General features: G+C 37.9%; 1 protein-coding gene across 2 annotated transcripts in view; it reads right to left on the reverse strand.

Moving 5' to 3' along the window:
- Positions 1-21,071, reverse strand: part of GHR (growth hormone receptor) — a 117,178-nt gene that overhangs the window by 76,522 nt on the left and 19,585 nt on the right. The window lies entirely within an intron of this gene.

Below are 21,071 nucleotides of genomic sequence, written 5' to 3' on the forward strand. Positions count from 1 at the left end.
TATGTTAAAGAAAAATAACATTAATTCAACATGGAAAGTAACTTCTTCCCAAGGATGCAAGTCAGCTTTTAAAAGCATTTTAAGGAGTCAGACATGGTGCTCACATTATTCGAATAATTCACAATAATCTGGTTTCTAGTGGGAGAGATTACAAAAAGAAGACCAGCTTTCACAGTATCAAGCTCTTTTAAAAAGTGGGGAAAAAAAATCAGCCTGCAAAATGCCACAAATAACATCTAAAGAACTACTGTGTACGTGCAAATTGAATTACTAGGGTCACACTGCCCTAGCCTGAACAAGAAATAAGTAACATTTAAAAAAAGAGAGTTTTCCTTTACTGAGTTAGCACTAGCTGAAAAAAGAGCAGTAAGAATCTTTTTGTACCCCCAGAATTTTCTCCCTGTTATAACTTTAATGTACAGATAGATCACTAAACAATGGAAAGCAAAATGTGCTTGTGAGTGAAAGTTTCATCATTATTTCTCTGGAATCCTTCTGTAGTGCAATGTGTAAAAGGCTGCCACCTCTGTATTTATACTAAGAAAACTCAAAACAATGCCCTCCCCAACTGCCAAATGAGAAAATTCTTCAACATAGAGAAAAATTAAATAGATATTTGAAATAAACAGAAAGCCCTTTCCATGCAAAAGCATGACTAATACGTAGTATTACTATAAAATAAATCATCCTATGTGTGATTATCCAAAGTAAAACCTGTAAGCAGGGTTCCTTCCTGGTTCACATCATGAAAAAGTGGATTAGACAAGTCCCTACATAGTAAGTCTTTATGTTAGTCTACCCCATAATAGGCACAGCCAAATTCCATTATCACACTTTTTAGAAAGCGGCTGCTCACCTTTCAGCAGGCTGAGAATATAACTGATTGTGTTCCCCACTCATATGTAATTCTACAAGGAGTCTTGTGTTAATTTAATTTCTGACTTTTGAAAGAAATCTGAATTTCAGACAGAAAACTGAGCAGTGAGCCACAACCCTCTTTTCCAAAAATAAAAGGACAGCTTAGTGTGGAACAAAGTTACAAAGTTTAAGCCAGCTGTTGACTGAAGCAAGCTACTAAGGACTACTGACAAATTCCTTTTTCAAAACACTCACTATGGCATTAACAAGGGGAAATGACCTTTATATGACAAAGTCAGAATCCTATTACAATAGGACAGAAAAAATTATTCCAGTAGTCCTTCCAAAATATTTTGAAATCCTGCTCAGCAGCAGAAAAGATCTCTCAGCTACTTTATGGGCAACAAAGGGAAATGTCCTAACTCCTGATTACCTGATTGTACTCAGAACATTTTGTTTCACTCTTGGCAGCTGCGGCGATGTGCTCCAACCCCTGCTGTTTTCTGCCTGTGCAAGAGCCACCCGGGGTGGCTGTGACGGCTAAGCCTGGCTCACGGGTATCAACACAAGAGTTAAGGGCCATAAATCTTGCCTGACACCCAAGGGCCCTGAGTCTTGTTCAACAGCTGAGGGCTAGTTGAGCATGCGCCAAACGAAACACGGCTGCTGTGCAAATATGACCATAAGTCAATCATCTTACTCCATAAACACTGGACAGCCTGAGGCTTGTTCACCTCTCCTGAACAGAAGGGGCTGTGTGTCAGGAGCTCCCCTTCAGCATGGACACCTCTCTATGTTACTCCTTGGTACTGAGAGATTCCTTGCCTTAGAAGGTTCTTGGTAAGTGATTAGTAACATGCTAAACTTTGACATCTTACCTAAGCAACATAAAATATTGATTGTGCACATACAAACCTTTAGCCATAAAGTGTTGACAAAGTCTGGGACTAAGCCTGGATCCAGTCACAACTAAACTCCAATCAAAAGGAGTCCTTTCTGAACCTTATGACTCAACAGCATGGTCTCCTGCCCAGTTTTGTCTAACCACATCCTCTGTGCTGTAAACAATCAAGTACACCTTGCCATTGAATATTGTTAAACTGATGCATTTACCACCAAACTTTGTTAAATGGCTGTTTTACATCAGTAAAGATATTGCTACTTCTCTCTTGCAGGTGAAGTGCGTCAGTCTATCTGTGGCAGCAGCAAGGGGTGATAGCACAAAAAATGCCGGCAGCAACAGTTTAGAATGGCCATACAATCTCAAAATCAGCTATATTTCCACTTGGCTCTGACAGTTCATTACGAGTGAAAAACAGGCATTACTGTACATAAGGTAATAAGCTAGATGCTAAAATGATTAGCGGTCTCCCTTTAAAATGATTCTTGGAAAAACTGCAGCTTTGCAAAAGGGTAACGGATTCACGTGAGTAAGGGATATAGGTCAAGCTCTTTTTTCTTTTTTCAGAGACACGTATTTTGTCAGAAGCATATTTGATTACTGTAATCCACAAGGCGAACAAAAGGATTACAGCACTGAGTTAAGAGGGCCCATCCAAACCAGTTTGTTTCACAAAATAAGAAACAGACTCAGACTCATCTGTGCCTTGACTGAGATGTGAGGATCCTTGCCCATTATTATCTTCTCATTATGTCCTAAGATAACCTACCAAAAAATAATAATCTGGACAATATGAAATAGACTCAAAATGTTCCAAAAGGTCTTTTGGTCTTCAGAAAAGCATCTAAGGAAACGTCCAGTGCTGAAAAAAAGCTGGAAAGGCTTTTGAACCCATCCCATGTAAAATCTTAATGATGAAGTACAGACTAGTAAAATGTACTGAAAACTCGCTGAAATGCCAAAGGATTTCAATCAGTGGCAAGAAGTCCAGCTGAGGCTCAGCCACTAAAGAAGCAGCCCAAGAGTAAGTGCTGTTTAAATCTTCATTAATGACCTTTCTCATTGAAGAGGGGACACAGTGGAAGAGATTGCTTAGAGGTTGTGAGGTCCAGGGGTACTCAAAACTCCAGTGGACTCAAAGCACGACTGCATTAATGAATCTCGCTCTGAGCACAAGGGTTGGACTAGATGATATCCAAGCATCCTTTCCAACCTCAGTAATTCCATGATTCCACAATTCCGTGTATTTACATATCTAACTGAAAAGTTGCAAGCAGCAGACAAGAAAAGGCAGGAGGGTATAAATTATGTGCTTTGGAAGAAAGATTGCAAACCCTGCGATTACATGGAACGTTGAAAAGGAGCGGACTATTTCCAGGCAGGCACATGATATGGATTCACAAGTCCTACAAGATTGTCTAGGAGTTCCTGCTTCTCCATTGTGCTGGGCTAACAGCAGATGCATCAGAGGATTCCTGGCACCTGTGAAATCTGGCACCTATTTCCAGAGAATTTGTGCTTCTGAGATTTGATCTAAGGAATCCTAATTGTCTCTTTATTCTATTTCTTCTGTATTTTATTTCTTTCCATTTCCAGTTAAACCACTACTCTATGTCTTAAAGGAAAACAAAACCATTTGTCTGAGATGTATTCCAATTTTATCTGAAAAGCACTTTATTTCCCTAGATTGCACTGTGATGTGTGACACTTGCTGAGTCTTGAACTGTTGCCCTGATGTTTCTGGCCTTTTGATGTTGACATATTCATGTTATACTTTCTCACACACTCTTTCTGATAAACAGAATTGTTTTGCATTCCTCTTTGGAGGAAGCAAGCATTGAAGGACAGAGGATGAGGCCAGTGGAGTCAGGAGGTCTTATCCTCACTGTCCAATCCATGATCATTGTTAAATAGACATGTCATGTAAATAAAGTGTGCTTTTCCTGTTCATCTAACTTGGAGTCAGGTGTTGTGTCTCCCTCTCTTTTGTGTGTGCATCACAACAGACCACCTTGAACTACTTTTCCTAAACTTTTTGAAAGTATTTATCTAAGATAGAAGGAAAAATGGACTCTTCACATACATTTTTAAGTAATTCCAACCATTTTATGGCCAGCTGAACATGAGCCAGCAGTGCCGTGGCAGCGAGAAGGACCAACACTGTCCTGGGGACATCAGGCACAGCATCACCAGCCAGGCAAGGGAGGGGATTGTCCTGCTCTGCTCTGCTCTGGGGCAGCCTCACCTCTGGGTGACACAACATAAGAATGACATCAGATTGTTTTTGAGTGTGTCTGGAGGAGGGTGACCCAGATGGTGAAACCCCTTGAGGACAAAACTTATGAGGACCATTTGAGGGGTGAGGGGTGACCTGGCAGCAAGGTGCACTTACCTCCTGGGGGGCAGAGAAGGGAAGGTGCTGATCTCCTCTCCCTGGTGACCAGTGGCAGGACATAACCAAGTGGAATGAGGCTGCACTGGGGAAGCTCAGGTGTGGCATTAGGCAAAGGTTCTTCACTGAGAGGGTAACCAGTCACTCCAACAGGCTCCCCTGTTCATGGCACAAAATCTGTCAGGGGTCCAAGGATTGTCTGGACAACGCTCTTAGTTGTATGGTTTAGTTCTACACGGTCCTGAGAGGGGCAGAGTTGGACTCAATGATCCTTGTAGGTCCCTTAAAACTTGAGATATTCTATGATTCTGTGTTCTTTCCTGGGCTCAAACTTCCTACCTTGAAACTTGTAATGGGGTTTCACATCCTCTGCTGAAATAATGTTCTGCAACTGTGAACTCACTCCTTAAATTCTCTCATCTACTTTCTCCTCTGCACAGGAATTCCCTAAATTCCTTCAAGGAAACACTAAGAAAATGTATCAGAACATTCCATCATCATTCCCTTTTTCTTCTATTCAGATAGCAAAAACTTTGATTCTGTTGAACCTTTACATTTGCCTCATCAATCTGTTCTGGACAAGGGATCACATTCTAGTTCCAAATAAGAGTCTTTTTCCCCCCTCTCAATCTATTCATATCCTTAGGAGTCTAACAATAAATCTTGCCCTTCATGCTTTAAATACTTCACTGAACCACATTTCTGTTCTACAGACTTGGCAGTCTTTGCCTCTTTGACATAACAATAACCAGAACATTTTCTTAGCAGCACTAAGTTGTAACAACTGATTGTTTTTTGACACTCATGGTAGGATAAAAGATGAATTTATGTTTTCCATTGCATAATGGTAACAAGTGTATATATGGACAAGATAGCTCAGGAGGTCTACACTGCAGTGGAAGCCAAATATAGGAATTAATACACTTCTTTGGCCTTTTAGAAGAAATCATCAGTATTGTAAAGGATGCAAACTGAAATCCAAGCAATTTCACTTGACAAACAAGATAGCTCTTGTGTTATCCAGAAATTCAGACTGCCTTCCTTAAGTGAAGTATGTCATATTCCCAGCTACAGCTAATTATCTCCTTGTGCTGGAGGAATGTTATGAAGAACAGTTTAGTCAATGTTTATAGAAAGTATTTTGAGATCCGGGCAACTGGAAATCCAGAACTCTATTATCTAAAACTGTTGCTGACATATCAGTAACTTAAAAGGAAAAGTCTTCTGATATATTAACAAGAAAATGCCAAGGAAAAGATGAGGAAAAATATCTATTACTGGATTATTGTACACAGTTCTTATGCCCACACTTAAGAGACTAACAAACTTCAAAAGAGCATGGGCCTAAAAATGTTGTTTGAAGTCTGGAGCACCTTTTTATAATCAAGGTAATAGCCAGTTAATTGAGGAAAATACATGATGGATTACTGTACTTGATCATAATCCATATGTGGAAGAAACAATAAGCACTAGACTGCTCTTTAATGAAACGTAGGATATACTGAGGAATCAAAAATAGAAACAAGGAACAAAAAAATCTTTTACAAGGCTGAAACAAAATGAAAACTGGAATTTATTAATTTTAAAAAAATCTCTATCACTTCAACTTGCTTTTCAAGTTAACAAATTACTGGATACAAGTAACTGGTGACCTGTGTAACAGAAATGGAGAAAATCAGGCAGTGCAACACTGTCAGACATTATCTGGTCCAATCCCATTCTTCACAGCCAGATCAATTGATGCAATTAATGCAATTCAATTAATCTCCTTTTTAATGAAATACTTCTCAATAGGCACATAAAAGGTTAATTGATAGGGAAAAACAAATCTAATAATATCTGAATAATACTAAGTAAAGCAAGAGTAAAAACCGTGGTTCACAGAACTAAGACTGTAAAAAGGGAGAAGAAAGAAAACAAAGAATTTTTGAAAAGAAAACACAGCCTATTAAGAAAATCACCTGATAAATGTATGTTGCCAAATTGTCACTGCTCTAAGAAAAGACACAGCGTATAGAATGACTTGGCAAACTGCTAATACAGAAACATACAAACAGTATTTATTGGATCAAAAAAGCTCATGACTAACCAGCACAGTGGGTAAACATTTTAGGCTTTGAAGTACAGGGTTTATAATTCAGAGATACAAATGTTATTTTAGGCTTACTGGTGCCTTAGCGTGTAGCTCAGGCAAAGATGAAATCTCCATGGCTCCCATTTCCCCTCTACTTTTTGAAATGATGCAACCTTAGAACATTGTTCTTGAGAACAAAGGAGGGAGATTTAGGGGATAGCAGCAAATTTACCTTATCTCCATCACTGCTATGTTTGAGTTTAGTTTGGCTGTTAAGTCTTGCAGCTGCTACCCTAAGCATTCCTAATTTTTAAATGACTGGCTTGACAAATTCTACGAATTGGTCACATTCAAACAAAGTATTACCTGTGAGCAGTCACTTTCTTCAACCTTCTCTTCACTCAACAGAAAATACAAAAATCCCACTTTGTTGTCATATCTCAAAACAGCTACTCCCTTTCCTGCCTCACTGTCACTTCTTTTTCCTCAAAATAGCAAACATTTGCCATTTCAGCTTAGCAGGATTCAGATTTCACTGACACGAGAAATGTAACTCTTTCACATGAGTTGTTGAGTATTCTGAGTTTCACCCAAAATTATGTAGCATAATGGGCTGATCTTTCTACATTTCTGAAGTATGTTATCAGCTTTTCAGTCTTGAACTGCACTTCCTCAGAGCTTCTGCAGAGCCGGGGGAATTTGGACATCACCTGGCTATGCAGAGCAATGCCTAAAACCTACACTGCTGAGCATACAGCTCTAAGGTCTGCATGACTGGTGCTATCAAGAAGGAGCCCCTGTGAAGAAATTAAACTTTAAAGAAAGGGGCATACAGAAGTTTGCTAAGAAGAAAGGTGTTGAAGTCAGCCAGGAGTGGAAAGTGTGGTTGGGAAGTGTCCAGGCGTGTAGGGCTGGAGGGCTAAAATGCAGCCCTCCCATCATCTCTAGATCCCCAGCCAGGGGCTGAGTTAGGCATTCAGGCTTCAACAGCTGTTCCTGCAATATGCTGAGATACTCGTGGCCTCAAATACTGCTGCGATATGAGTGAATGTACTAATTATGTTCAAAATAAATATTTTGTTAATATAAAACACTATTTTTAATTTTGTTCATCAGCCATCACCACTGAGGTATCATATAACAGGCAAAAAGGGTCACTAAGATTTACATCTTAGTTGTGGCTTTTCTATTGCCCTCTGTTGCAAGCTACATATGTACTTTATGTATTTTCATATTCTAAATATATTTCTATTGTGGTGATCCTCCACAATTTTGGAAAACAAATACTCATAATGCTAGAGAGCTGTCTGTTTAACAAAGCCACAGGAGCCATATATGCTATGGCTTTTAATAGCTGTTTTCCAAACCCTAAAAATTGTTGAAGAAGAAACATTTTTTGTTGGTTTTAGTCTTCTCTTTCTTCATACTTTCAAAATCTCTAGTTTCTAAAATCTAAATCTGAAGAATGACCCTACAACAAAAAAAGTTAATAGATCAGGAAGAAAAAAAATCCTTTAAAGGTCTCAAGCAAGACACTCAACATTTTATTTCAGAGTCAAATGTTTCGTCTAGGGAGATCTCCAATCCAGTTCCTTAACTACGTGAAGATTATACATGGCATCACTGGCCTGTATCACCCATGGAAAGAGAGACCCAGAAGAGATAATCTATGATATTCTATGTCACAAATTCTGAAGTCTACACAGCAAGGAACACTTCAGAGTAGATTTCGTATTTTTCTTCCATTCTATTTTAAATATTCTGTTATTCTATTATTTTATTACTCAGATCAATAGAAGAAGGAACACAGCTTCAGAATTCCTCCCTGGAAGTCAATCACAATGAGGCACTTGGGAAATCTGAGCATTTAATTGATACTCTTCCGTTCACCTTTCCTAAGACTGCCAGGGTTTGCCTGTATGTATACATTTCAATTAAAAGATTTATTGCATACAAGTTTTCATTTCATGTTTCAAGTTCTTGTCATAGCCATCATTTATTGTCTCTTAAATTCTGCTTCTGATTTTCACGTACATTTGCATCCACACTGTCTCTTTAGCTGGAAACCTTTTTGATACATCTCAGGAAAAGAGCAAGACAACATGTTACCCAGCCAATGAAATATGGAGTTCAAGTAAAAGACCATCAGTATCAAAAATGAAGATTTCTTTACCTGTGGCTAACTAAGGAACAGAAAGTACCTGTGGCAGGAAGTTTTTGGGGATGGGGTCAGAATTTACATAGGAATGGGATGGAGAATTCCTCCACAGTCTGTTTTACCTAAGGTGTCTAGTGAGAACACATATCTTGTGCAATTCACATCACCAGCCAAGCACTTCTCCATTGATTTAGGCTTGTTTTTCGTTCTAAAAATATTAAATCAACAATCTTAAAATCAGACTCAGGAATTCAAAGAGGCCTATTTTCAGGGGCTGGCAGGAACACCACTGATGGCAGGAATCAGCTGCCAGACTGCAGCCAATATTAGACTGAATTAGGAATATAAATTTACTTACATATTTACATACCTATTTCATGTAGGTATTTATTGAGAATTCTGTCATGTTTGTTTATATAGTACACAACAGAAATACTGAATAATAGCAAAAGTCAATCAAGTAAACTCACTTAACACTTTCAATTAAGAGAAATGGAAAGGGCTTCCTCTTCCCATTTCAGTATCCAGATAACATAAAGGTTCACTGAAGAGATTCCTATATGCTTAATCATATAATCTGCAGTAGCTTCCTTATGAAACACACCTTAATGGTAAATGATATCATTAAAAACAAAGGATTTGCAGTCTTCTTGCATTTCTAAGGTATGTTTACTAATGTGTTTGTAATTTTAATTGCCTCAGTATAGAAGTGACTTGCAAGTTATCAAGGACTCCCAAATATTTACAACAGGAAAAGAACCTAAAAAAGGAATGTAGGTTTTTTTTAGTTCTCCCTAATCTCAGACTATTTCAGAAGTTTCATCATAGTGGACTCATTGATGCTGACAGTAACTGTGCAGATGTTACAAAGAATGCTTCTGGGCATAACAACTACTGATTCCCACAAGGCATGTGCATTTATACAGATATAAATCATGTTTCCTGGTTCTTTGACTTAATGGTAACTTTAATGCAGAGTTCAATTCACCCCTTCACCCACTACTATAAACTTGAATCCTCACTTTCCATTACTGAATCATTAATTTAATGAAGCTCTAGTTTACCTTGTCAGTATTTAAGAACCTAGACTAAGGGATCAAGGGTTTCATTTGTTACAATGTGAGTCTTTCAAAAGATTATTTACAAGCAGCTATTTCTGTAAGCAGTTCTGTACTGGGTACAAAGAAAAATGAAGTCAACTTTCTGGAAATAAAACCTGAACATTATTTAAGAAAAATAATATACCAAACTCAGAATGAAAAAAAGTGACCTATACAGATAAACAAAAATGTTTTACTGAAAAGAAACCCTAGGTTAAAAAAAAAAAAAACAACAAAAACCAAACCAAACAAAAGCCCAGTATATTTCAAATAACTTTCAGTTCAACTTGTTCCTCATAACTCTGGGGAATGCTACCTTGCTTTGCCAAAAATAATGAATCAGAACAGTGGACAGCAGTTAGATTACCAGAGCAGCATGAATTATAAAATAGATCATTAGCAGACTAAAAACTCAGAATAATGGTTATAAAGATAAAAGCAGCATTTCAGAATTTGGTCACAGATTTGAAAAAAATGTGTAGATACAGTTCTGTGCAATTTTTAGAGTGCTTTGTTTCCTTCTAAAGTAGCACTAAGTCCTCAGGCCACATGCTGATATCAGAACATTTCAGTAATTTTATGCCTTGGAACTTTAGATCAATCAATGATTTAAGTTTTTTATGAAATATAGATTACTTGGTAGCTGATTATTCAAAGACCTAAAAAAGAAAGCAATTGTTTCCAGCAATTTGAGTTGCAGCAGCAGTGTGAGAAACTGAAAGTGCTTCTCACCACAGTGAGTATTCTTCTCCAAACTCATGAATTTTTTATAAAAATTACCACACAAAATCACACCCAAATACCAAAGCAAGATGCAGTTACTGTGCCATGAATCAGTTGTTTCTGAGTATCAGCCTGCTAGAGAGCCCAGCAGATAGCATCAGCTATACTCATTCACCTGTGAAAGCTAGTGCACAGAATATTGAATTAGGAAGAGATTTATCCTGTGAGAGCATTTCCTACCAGTAGCAATCCATTCCTGTAACCACAGCTGAAGTGAGGTCCATCAGGAGAAATCACCCCAACAATCAATTGATTTACTTAAATAATTTACATAGGAAAGCCAGTTTCAAGCTAATAGTACATCCTCTTTTCCTCATTAGTATACCACAGACCCACTCCTTCTGAATGTCCCAGCTGCCACAATGACTACAGCAAGTATCAAGATTAGCAGGTAGAACACATCATGACCCTAGTCTCATCCTCCAAAAGGAGTTCATACTCTTGCTGAATGACTCCTAAGAATCATTCAGCTTTTTAGAACATGGTGTGGCCTATCACATCTCTGAGAACTAGACTTGTCATTAGGAAATTGTGAATAAGGACATATCTGAATGAGCACAGATGAATCCAACCCTGACAGTGCAAGAAAGAGCTCAAATGACACACCCTGTGCATTAGAAAAATTAAGTGAGAGGAATTAAGAGTGTAAAAAAGCCTGAGAAGAGGGTGGAATGAAACATGTGTAGAGAAATTAACAGACTAATAAAATATTCTCTATGTACATCTAGTTCAAAGGGACAAGGATGACTGCACAGGCAGGGCAAGACAGAGCACAGGAAAAGCCTGGTAGGGTAGATATGCTGGTGAGGCAACTGGGTGTCATGTACCAAAATCTGGATTTCTCATTCACCACGAGCCAGAAGACAAAAATGGCAAAAATGGCAAAATTTGAAAGATTCAAAGAATTTGAAAGATTCAAATCAAGAAAGATTCAAAACAGACCAACACAACTCCCAGTTTTGTACAGCACAGTGTGTACTGATCAACAGCCCATCTCCAGGCTGGCGCACAGACCAGCTCTTCCCACATGGGTGATGACTCAAGGACAGCATCATTCAGACAGCACGGGTGGTGACACTCTGCTGCAGAGGCCCAGCTCCTTTTCTAGGCATCCAAGAAGCTCTTCAGGGGCATAATGGAGAACACTGAACAAACTTTGTCTTCCCTTTGTAAGTCAACATTCAAGCCATTCTAAGGCAGAGCCCGGGAAAGAGAGGGTAACTACAGGTCACATCAACCTCCTGCTTACTGAGAGATGTCTGAACAGTGCTGGTAAAATACACCAGAGAGCTCCTGGTGGATACTCCACATGGGCCATTGTCCCAGTGCTGCCACAAGATCACCAGCCAGTACAACCCATCTACTACTTTTCCCCTCTGGTATCTTTGCCTTTGGAGGAAGGAGGAAAGGAGTGGATTAGTATTGAAACAGTCTGAAGATTTCTCTCAACTATTAAGTAGATTTTTTGTTTTGTTTTGTTTACTCTAAGTCCTTCATCTCCCTCCTCTTGCTCTCTGTCCTAGTACCCCTCTCTCTTCCTCTCTCTCATGCTGTCTTCTGACCTTTCACTCTAGGGCTCTACTTTTCCGTTATAAATATGTTTGGTATTTCTCATCTTACAAAATTCTCTGTTCTACCAGCCCAGAACTAACATGAGTCTTTCTAGAATTTTCACCTCAAACTCATCAAAAAACCAAATGCATCCACTCACTAAAGGTTTAATCATACAGTCTGTGGGCCTGACTTTAAAACATGGATCTTTTGCACCTCAGGAAAGTTCCTGAAGATCTGTTTGTGGTACACAATTCAGAATCTGAATTCTACTCTCAGTCTCCTTTGCTCACAGTTCTCATTTAACTCCAAAAATCAGTGTGTTCTTGTGATGGCTTCTATTTGACCCCTTCACTTTTATACTCACAGTGCTCCCTCCTTCCCTCTTATCTTTTGGAAGTCTCACCTAGAAACACCAGCTTTGCATATATTAAAATCCTCTGACTGAGCACACCTCCTACAACTTACTCCAAATCAATTTCTCTTGTCACACTGGAAAATACAGTTGGGAATAAGTTGAAAATAACTGTAAACTCAAACAGAATTTTACAGATGCGAGGTGCAATAAAAGCCTGCAAAAACTTTCTTCCTTCTAAACTTAATAGCCAGTGCAGTATTATATAAAAAGGCAATGATGTGTTTGAAGACATTACTTAAAATTTTACCTGGATTTTACATTGAAAGGTTAAAGGACAGCTGAAATGAAAGATAATATATAAAGGCCAAAGCAAATTTAATCACTTCCTCAAGTAATTAAAAAAAAAAAAAGGAAATTCTTGCCAGAAGATAAATTACTTGAATAGCTTAAAACCACACAAAGAAGAAAATCTTCAATTTAAGAGTTCATAAGCCACTGATCTCATTTTTAGCAAGACTGCTGAAGCACAGTTTTTTTATTGCCATGTCAACACAAAAGAACACAAAGGGAAATCTGAAGTGTCTATCTGATATAACGAGTTCTTGACTGAAAATTACTTTGTTTCTTTTATTTGATGCCAAAAGAATAGTAAATCAAGGCAATCAGAAGGCATTTCACTACCACTGCTTATACTTTGATAAGCACAAACAGTTAATGCTTTTAAATGATAGCAGTCTTCTCCATACTAAGAACAAAATCACACTAGCTTCTGATTAATCAAAACATATCAGTTACTCTACTTTTAACTGACTTGAGATACAGACAGCTTCTATCTATATTACTTCATAAATAAGCATTTATTAAAATAAAATGGCAATTGCCTACCTTTCATAATAATTTGTGCTTATTATTAGAATGACTGCTATATTTTTGTTCTGAGATGAAAATGTTTCCATGCCATGTGTACTTAGGCAGATGTAAATATCTGCAGAGAAACCTTTTAATATGGAATTTTATTTATTTATTTATTTATTTTTAAGAGAAGAAGAGCAGGTACAAAACAAAGTAGAATTAGTGAAATGTGGTAGGCAGAAACAATAGATTATGAATCCAGGAGCATTTCACATATTTGTGACAGATGTAGGCACTAGCATCTGGAAATCCCAACTCCCACACACACACATTGTGGCCATATGATGTGCTCAAGTGGTACAAATGTCACAGGAAAGATCAGGGCAGAATTAAGCATTAGGAATGCCTTATAATGGCAAGAGACACTAACCCAAATACCACTCACTTCAACTGCAGAATAGCGATTTCGGCATCACTCATACACCTTCCCTCCTTTTTAGACAGCAAAAACAAACTAGTAGGGCTATATATACATTGAACCAGCAGTTCATTCGCTTACCAACTAAATTCTTCCACTGTCCTAGCTCAGAACTCATTAAACAAAATCCAATTGTCATCAAATGCCGTTTTGTTAAACACTCCAGTAAGAAATAAGCCCCCACAACCACTGTCAACTACTTTCCACTCTCCACCACAGGGCAAATATAGAGTATCTACAACAGGAGTACAGCAGTAAGGCTTCTGGGAATAGTCTGCATCTCAGTCCAGTACCAACAACATGGAAACATGAATATGTAAAATAAAAAGTTTGAAAATGACAGATATTAAGACTTCATTTTAAAATTTACTCTTATTTCCCCCTACACTCTACTTGAAATCTTTAGAGTGTGATATTTTCACCTCTGATTCTCCAGAATGTTGCCCCCCTAACACATTAGTGAAATCACACAAGGGCAGAGAATATATATTAGTTCAGGTATAGTGGAATTGGATTCAATTTCTTTTAAGTAGAAGGAGAAGCATCTCTTATACAGCATAGAAGAGGGCATATAAAAATGCTCTTTTTATTTTCAGTGCTAATAGCTAATTATGCATACGTGCAACATATGCATAGTTCCTGACATGGAAAATTGCCAGTGCCTGCTTATGCATCATTTACATTAAGAAGTGGACTCAGTTCTTAGCCACAAACCTGGGTAATTAAGATTTCAAAGATACTGCAATACTCCGGAATGCTCTCTCACCCCACTCTTACTGCCCTGGGCTGCTGAGGGAATGGTCTGTGAAGCACCACTGCAGTCTATTAGACAGATGGCTGTGGGATCCTGGACAGAAAATGGGGTGTTTCTAATGAAAAGCTGAAAGTTCTGTTTCCCACAATTCCTTTGCATGATTTACAACAAGCATGGCAATTTAAAACTGGCAACCGCAGACCAGAATGCTTGACTACTATTGTTTCAGTAGCACAATCAAATTACCCCTTTTGGGCTTTTACAATTAACTTGTTACATGCATATGTTATCACTTCCTAAACAGTAATATTATCAGATGAAGAAATTCAGCAGGGAATAGCGACAGGAAAAATATTGTGAATATAATTCCTAATCTGAGCCCCAGTGAGAAATCCTTTATCATAATATGCATTTTATGCATATATATAATTTTAGAAACTTTTACAGTAATCTGTTCTTCTCCATTCCAGTCCTAGAAAAGGAATGAAGGAAGGTCTTTAAAAATAAACATAGAAAATTCCTGAACACTAAGATAATTGCATGTATGTTTAAGTAATCCCACGAGCTATCAAAGGTTTAATTAAGCCTCTAAGATACAAAGAAACCAACTGCCAAAGCTAACACCAGCCAGATACCTGCTTCCTTGCCATGTTAAGATCGTGAATTTATGGCAAGATCCTTCTGTAAGCATGCATGACGAACCAGCCAGAAGAGTTAAAAGGTCATTCTTTCCTTATGCTCACTTTTTGGATGAGATTTCTCATCATTATTAATAAGCTCATTCCACATGACTGACATGCAGCTGTGAAACACTCAGAGCATTACAATAAACATTTCTGCACTCCTGTCATTGTGGTATTACACTGAGCAAGAAGGATACAGAATAAAGCTTTCTTTATGCATCACCCTGAGGAAAAAACTATGAATCATATCAGGTAAGCAGCCTAGCAGTACCTGCTCTGTAAAATAACTGTACAGAAAAATAAACTGGGGTCACTTGGCACTTTTACTAAGGAATCTGGATGTTTAATAAACCACAGATCTAAGAATTGCAGTGAAGGAAGTTGATGGTTCACACTAATCAGATTATTTCCTATCCAAGCAAGGACATGGCATGGCCACACTGGCAGACACCAGTCCGTGTTTACACACTGCACTGCCCAGCTGTGGGTGAAAAATGACTTGAATGTTGTGTGTAGCTCCTCTGTTGCTGCTCAGATCCTCTCTCCACATCAGGTTTGTTTTACTATCGTTCTGACTCTGGAGAGACAGCAATCCCTCAGAGGTGTATTTCCTTCTTGTTTACTCTGCATTCGGTATTTCATCCAGCAACCTGGTGGCTTGCTTCTGTTCTGTTTAGGCTTGTTATGCCTAAAATATTAAGGGAATGGCCCAGAATACCAAACCTTCCACAAATGTCTTATAGTACAACAAAGATTTTGGAAACAGTATCATGATTAGCTACTCTTAAATGCAGCAACAACCTGAAAATTTGACTTCAATTAAATAAATACGATGACTCAAGAAAAGTTGAGTATGAAAAATTCTCTTTCTGCTATGAGAAGATACCAACACCCAGGTAAGCAGTACTAGCCTCTTCAAAAACCTCTCTGATGCTGGCAGCTCTTTGGGCATGAGGGTCTGCTGTAGTATAAGAATCAAATAAGTATTTCAAACCACCAAATGAGCAAACAGTGCTCATTTAAAGAGCATTACTAATCTTTGAAAGCATCAAGAGACACTGATTTGATTTTAACTGCAGAAGAAAAGTGAAACAGTTAGGTTTATACCAGAGAAGCAAACATGTTGTGGCCAGATCCCTACTCAGTTGAAATTATCATGGAGATATAAAACATCATAGAAACCTAGCTAGCTTTGCTACAGCAGCCTTCAAATAAAGAATGAAGAACTCAAGTGAATTTCCCCTATTTTCTCTAAAGTTCAAATGTATAAATGCTTAATAAGTTTACATGATTTGCAAGTTTAAATAAACCAAGTCAATATGGGAAAATAATATTTTCACCTTTTAGAAAAAGTTGTAATAGTGATGAGAAGTCTTGGCCTTTTCTTAATAAAAGATGAACAGAGCCCTTACACCTTTGCTTCAGGGTCTTTTCCTGTTGTTTTCTGTCATACACTTAATTTCTTCTTAACTGAGAACATCAGGGATTAATGATCTCCTTAAGCTCCTTTGTTTAGCAAAAAAAATAAGGGTCTGCAATATTAAAAAGGAGAACATCTCACAATGGTATGCATTATACAGCTTAGACACAGCTCAAGAGCCTGACAAACAATAGACAAACATTCTTAGGCTTCTGAAGACAAAGGTTTAACGCCCACAGAACTATCAATGTTTTCCAGAGTAACACTTGCAATTTTTGGGCTTGTTATTTCTAGCCCAAATCCTGAAGAATCTCATGTGTTTATTCCTTGTGGAGAACATGTATTTCAGGTACTTCAAAAGCATATAAAAAACATACCACAGAAGTACAAACTACTATCTGTTTGTTTAGTATCAGTCAGTTATTTTCAGATGTATTCTCTTACCCCCCAAAAATCCTGGTATTTCAACTCATACAAGTCAGTTTCTTTTATCTATATTGCTTTCCATTTAGAACCCTTTGCTTTTTGCTTTGAAAGCCAATTACTTGCCAGCTGCCAGCTTTAGGAAAGAAAACGCAGAAAGATGCAAATTAATTTTCTATTCAAGAGAGAAAAGATGAATTGTTCATTAACTATGGGCCAACAGCATGAATACACTCAAAAACTTCCACAACCTGTATTTACTTTCTGGGCAACACAAATGTTCTTACTGAAAGGCGGAGATCTACCATTGTCTACAGAGACTGAGCTTGTGGTAAACCAAATAGCTCCAACAAGAACGACATGACTTCTTCATTATTGCTCCACCCTCCAAATTATTTATAATCAAAATCCAGTCCTCCTCTGGGGCAGAGTGCTCTATCCTCTCTCTGGACTGCACTGGGGACAGGTGCTGGCAGCCCTGACAGCATGGGAAGATGGAACTTGCACCAGGTACCAGAGGAGGCATCAAGAGCCACTCAACTTCCATAGAAGCAGCCTACACACAGTATATAAGAATTCTGAAAAATATTCCAGTGGACTTTGATAGATATGCTGAGGAAAAAAAATTATTCAGGTATTTTTCCACTGGAAATTCATGCTGAATACAGCTCAGACTTAATGTAGCCATCTTGTTCTAAGAAGCACCTAGTAACTTCAATATATAATATACAATATACAATATATAATAGGTTTTGGGTTGGTTTTATTTTTTTGTATTTAGGTGCTACTAATGCATATTCTAGTAGTAGTGGCAGTTGATACATCTACATAAAAGCAGTTAGACCTGAAAGCTCACTTTCTGAAAACTGGGACAATTAGAGCCAAACCTTAATGTTTTTAGGTTTGACGGAACCCCATGAAAATTCTGAAGAAGCTGATTTGTATTTATAAACTTCTGAACCCCATTGACTCCAGGCATTACTAGACACAACTGCCCAGTGACACAGTGGTGGCCATCAAAAGCTGAGGTGATGCAAGCACTAGGTATTATTATCTGAATATTGCACTGACTGCCAAAACCACAGAACAGCATCTAAGCGTGCACATACAATTCAAAGTGTCTGGATGGGGTTCTGGGAAAACAGGCCTTGCTAAGACTAAATTGTAACATTTACAGATTAATTATGTTATTGAGAGAGATTTCCTAGTGTTTTGATACTACCAGAAACCAATTATATAATATAATAAGCACAAGAAAAAGAAAAACCTTGTGTGATGTCTCTGTTGGAAAGCCATTAAAAACAGTTTTATGTGATTATGAAATTGAAACTAAAATGCTACTCTCTCCTTTTAAATTAGATCTTCACCAAGTTAAGGCTTTCCTCCCATTCAAAATTCTTGGTCAGTCTGGCCTTAGCATCCATCAGGATATTTCTTTCTCCATCACAGGAATTCACCATGGTTGCTGCTTTTTACTCAAAAACATCAGAATTGCGTCCAGGTCTTCACCACCAGATTGCTGAAGCCATAATGACCTCAATATGGAAAGGCAGAAGAGGAGCAGAAGGACTAGTATCTCATGCCCCCACTTGGGCTGGATGTCAACTAAACACAGGAATGCTCCCAAGCAAATTGTTCCTGAAACAACAATTATCCCTTTTTCATGAAGCCTAGTTATCTCACCATGGTTCTTGGCAGATCCCTGGCTTAGGTCAAGTCCCACAGATGAAAACAATTCTTAAGTTTGTTTTAAGAACAAAACATCTTCATAGTAAAGAGATAGCCAATCTGCAGGTCCTAGTTCCAGGTATGCTTAAAGTACCAATCCACACCTCCAAGGCAACCATTTCCACCTGCTGGAGACACCAATCTCAGAGGGAAAGTTGCAAGGCCATTTATAAAGGGCTGAGGAAGAACACCAGGAATGCTACAGCCATGGTTTAGTCCAAACATCCCTGCGGTTTCCCCCAAAATATGTCATCCAAGGAGGCTCTCCTGCAGAAAGGAGAGAAGGATGAAAGCCAGGTGCTGGTGTTCAGAAAAAGCTTGTTGAAAGTGTTCCTGGGATGGCAGGATGCACAGCTGGACAGTACTGGCTGCCCTATTTCACACCAGCACAACCCAATGGTGCTGTCAGGAGGGTATCCCAGGGAAGTGATGGGCAACTGCCACATGAAGGAGCCAAAAATAATTTTTAGCATCCTGAAAAGAAGTGCAAGTATCTCTACTAGTTTTAAATATTGTCAATCACACCAGTTATCAAGCCACTTTCAGCAGAGGTGCAGTCTTACTAATAAGCAGAAGCTATCAACAAAGACCAAAACTGTGGAGGTTCATAAGAGGGCATGCTGGGAATGATGGACAACAGAATATGCAGAATGCAAAATTCTGAGAAAATAAAAACAAATAAAGAAAACTAAACCCCAACAAAAACAAATGACTAAACAAACCAATCCCAGGCCTTTCAACAGACTACAATATCCCTAACCTCAAAACTCAGTTTACCATTGTTGGCTGTTCAAAACAGCTACAAACCAATTAAAATTTTCTATTATATTTGAAATATTTTTCTGTAAAGGAAGGGATTTTTAACTAACCACATTTCACATTAATTGCAAATATATTATACACCAATATGTTAGGCTGTAATAATAGCTGGGAAAGAAATGCTTAGTAATGGCTATTATTTATACATAGTAATGGTAAAATGAAAGTGTGTTGTAAATTTGTTTTGCTGGTTTTATGACTACATATGCCAAAATAATTGATGTCTAATTATTAATGGCCTGACTGCATCTTGAACTCTTTTGTTGCACTCATTGTGCCCTAGAACATTTGCAACTGCATCATCTCTCCACTGGTTGGAGTCGTCACTTGTAAAAGCACACACTGAACTGTAAATTTTGAACCACTATAATGCCATGTCCATTCCAGACCCAGACTGACAGATTATAACAACTGGCTTGATAAACTTGTAACAAAAGATTCAGAGTGCAACTTCCCAGCCAAATGCACAGAGTGAATAAGGGCAGGAATCAGTCTCCAAGCACACCCGAACCCTTAAAGGGACACATCAAAATCAGAACTTAGTTCTCAACAAAATGCTACTTAAATTGAAGTTACCCCAACTAAAATATCCTGCTAGATTTTATAGCTATTTTTCTAATTTTACATAAGGTATTTGTCTTCCTTGTTGGTGTAGTGCTGGATAAAACTGACATACGTACTAAAAATTAGTCTAAAGTGCAGTGAAAAGTTGAGAGCAAAAACCACCCAGCAATAAGCAGAGAAGAATAATTATTTATTAATTATACCTTTACTAAAAAACAGCAATTAATTTTTTTCATGTATTCTTTTATGGACTACTGTTTTTCAGGTAATTTGAAGCAAATTTTACCTCCCACTAGGCATTTCTACATCAGTTAGTGCAAGTCATAAAAAATTAAGTTACATCACTTTTGAAGTAAAAATACATAAAGGGAAAACAAATAAAACTATCCCTTCATAAACTGATCACTTTGCAACCATTAAGTAATTCAACACTAAAAATTTAACTACTGAAATTTACACAAAGGGGGATAGGGAAGAGGAAAGCATGACGTGAATGTCACCATTGGATGATTTATGTCAAGCATTATCCATTCTCTGATAATGGCAGTCAAATCAAAAGCTGTAAGGTAACACTAAAGGTGAGAAGGGTGAAAGCACAACTCCCATCCCTTCTGTAGACAGCAGCAGAGCTGGCCATAGTCTGCACCATGGGACAAGGGTTCAAAACTTGACGTCTGTGCAGTGTGTGCAAATACAAAGCAATAGTAACCCTAAAGACAGAGAGGAGAATTGCATCTTAGCCTTGTGACTAAACCTCACTTTCTGCACAGGTAAATAAATAATAATTAGTTTATTAAAAACTTCATGATACAGAGATTAGGCAAATTCTATGTCTTTATTTTGGAGTGGCCTTTTGTGAACTGGACAGAAAATTACATTTATTCAATATCCACTCCTGAGATCATAATCAGAACCACCAAATGCTTTAAAAGTATAAAGGCAGACAAGGGCTTTGAGACTTCAATATTACTAACTCTATCAAATAAAAACAATTATCAGAAAACTGAAACCAAATTAACGTCTGGGTTTTTTTGGTGTTTTTTCTTTGTTTGTTTTTTTAAACGAAACTGATTGCAGCAATCAATAAATAGGTTTCAAAGAGCTCTTTCAGTAAAGACCAGGCCTAGCCAGCAGGTATTACATTAACAGTCATTATCAATTAGAGCTCACTGGGC

Source organism: Sturnus vulgaris, chromosome Z (genome assembly GCF_052056855.1).
Source record: "Sturnus vulgaris isolate bStuVul1 chromosome Z, bStuVul1.hap1, whole genome shotgun sequence".
Taxonomy (NCBI): Eukaryota; Metazoa; Chordata; class Aves; order Passeriformes; family Sturnidae; genus Sturnus; species Sturnus vulgaris.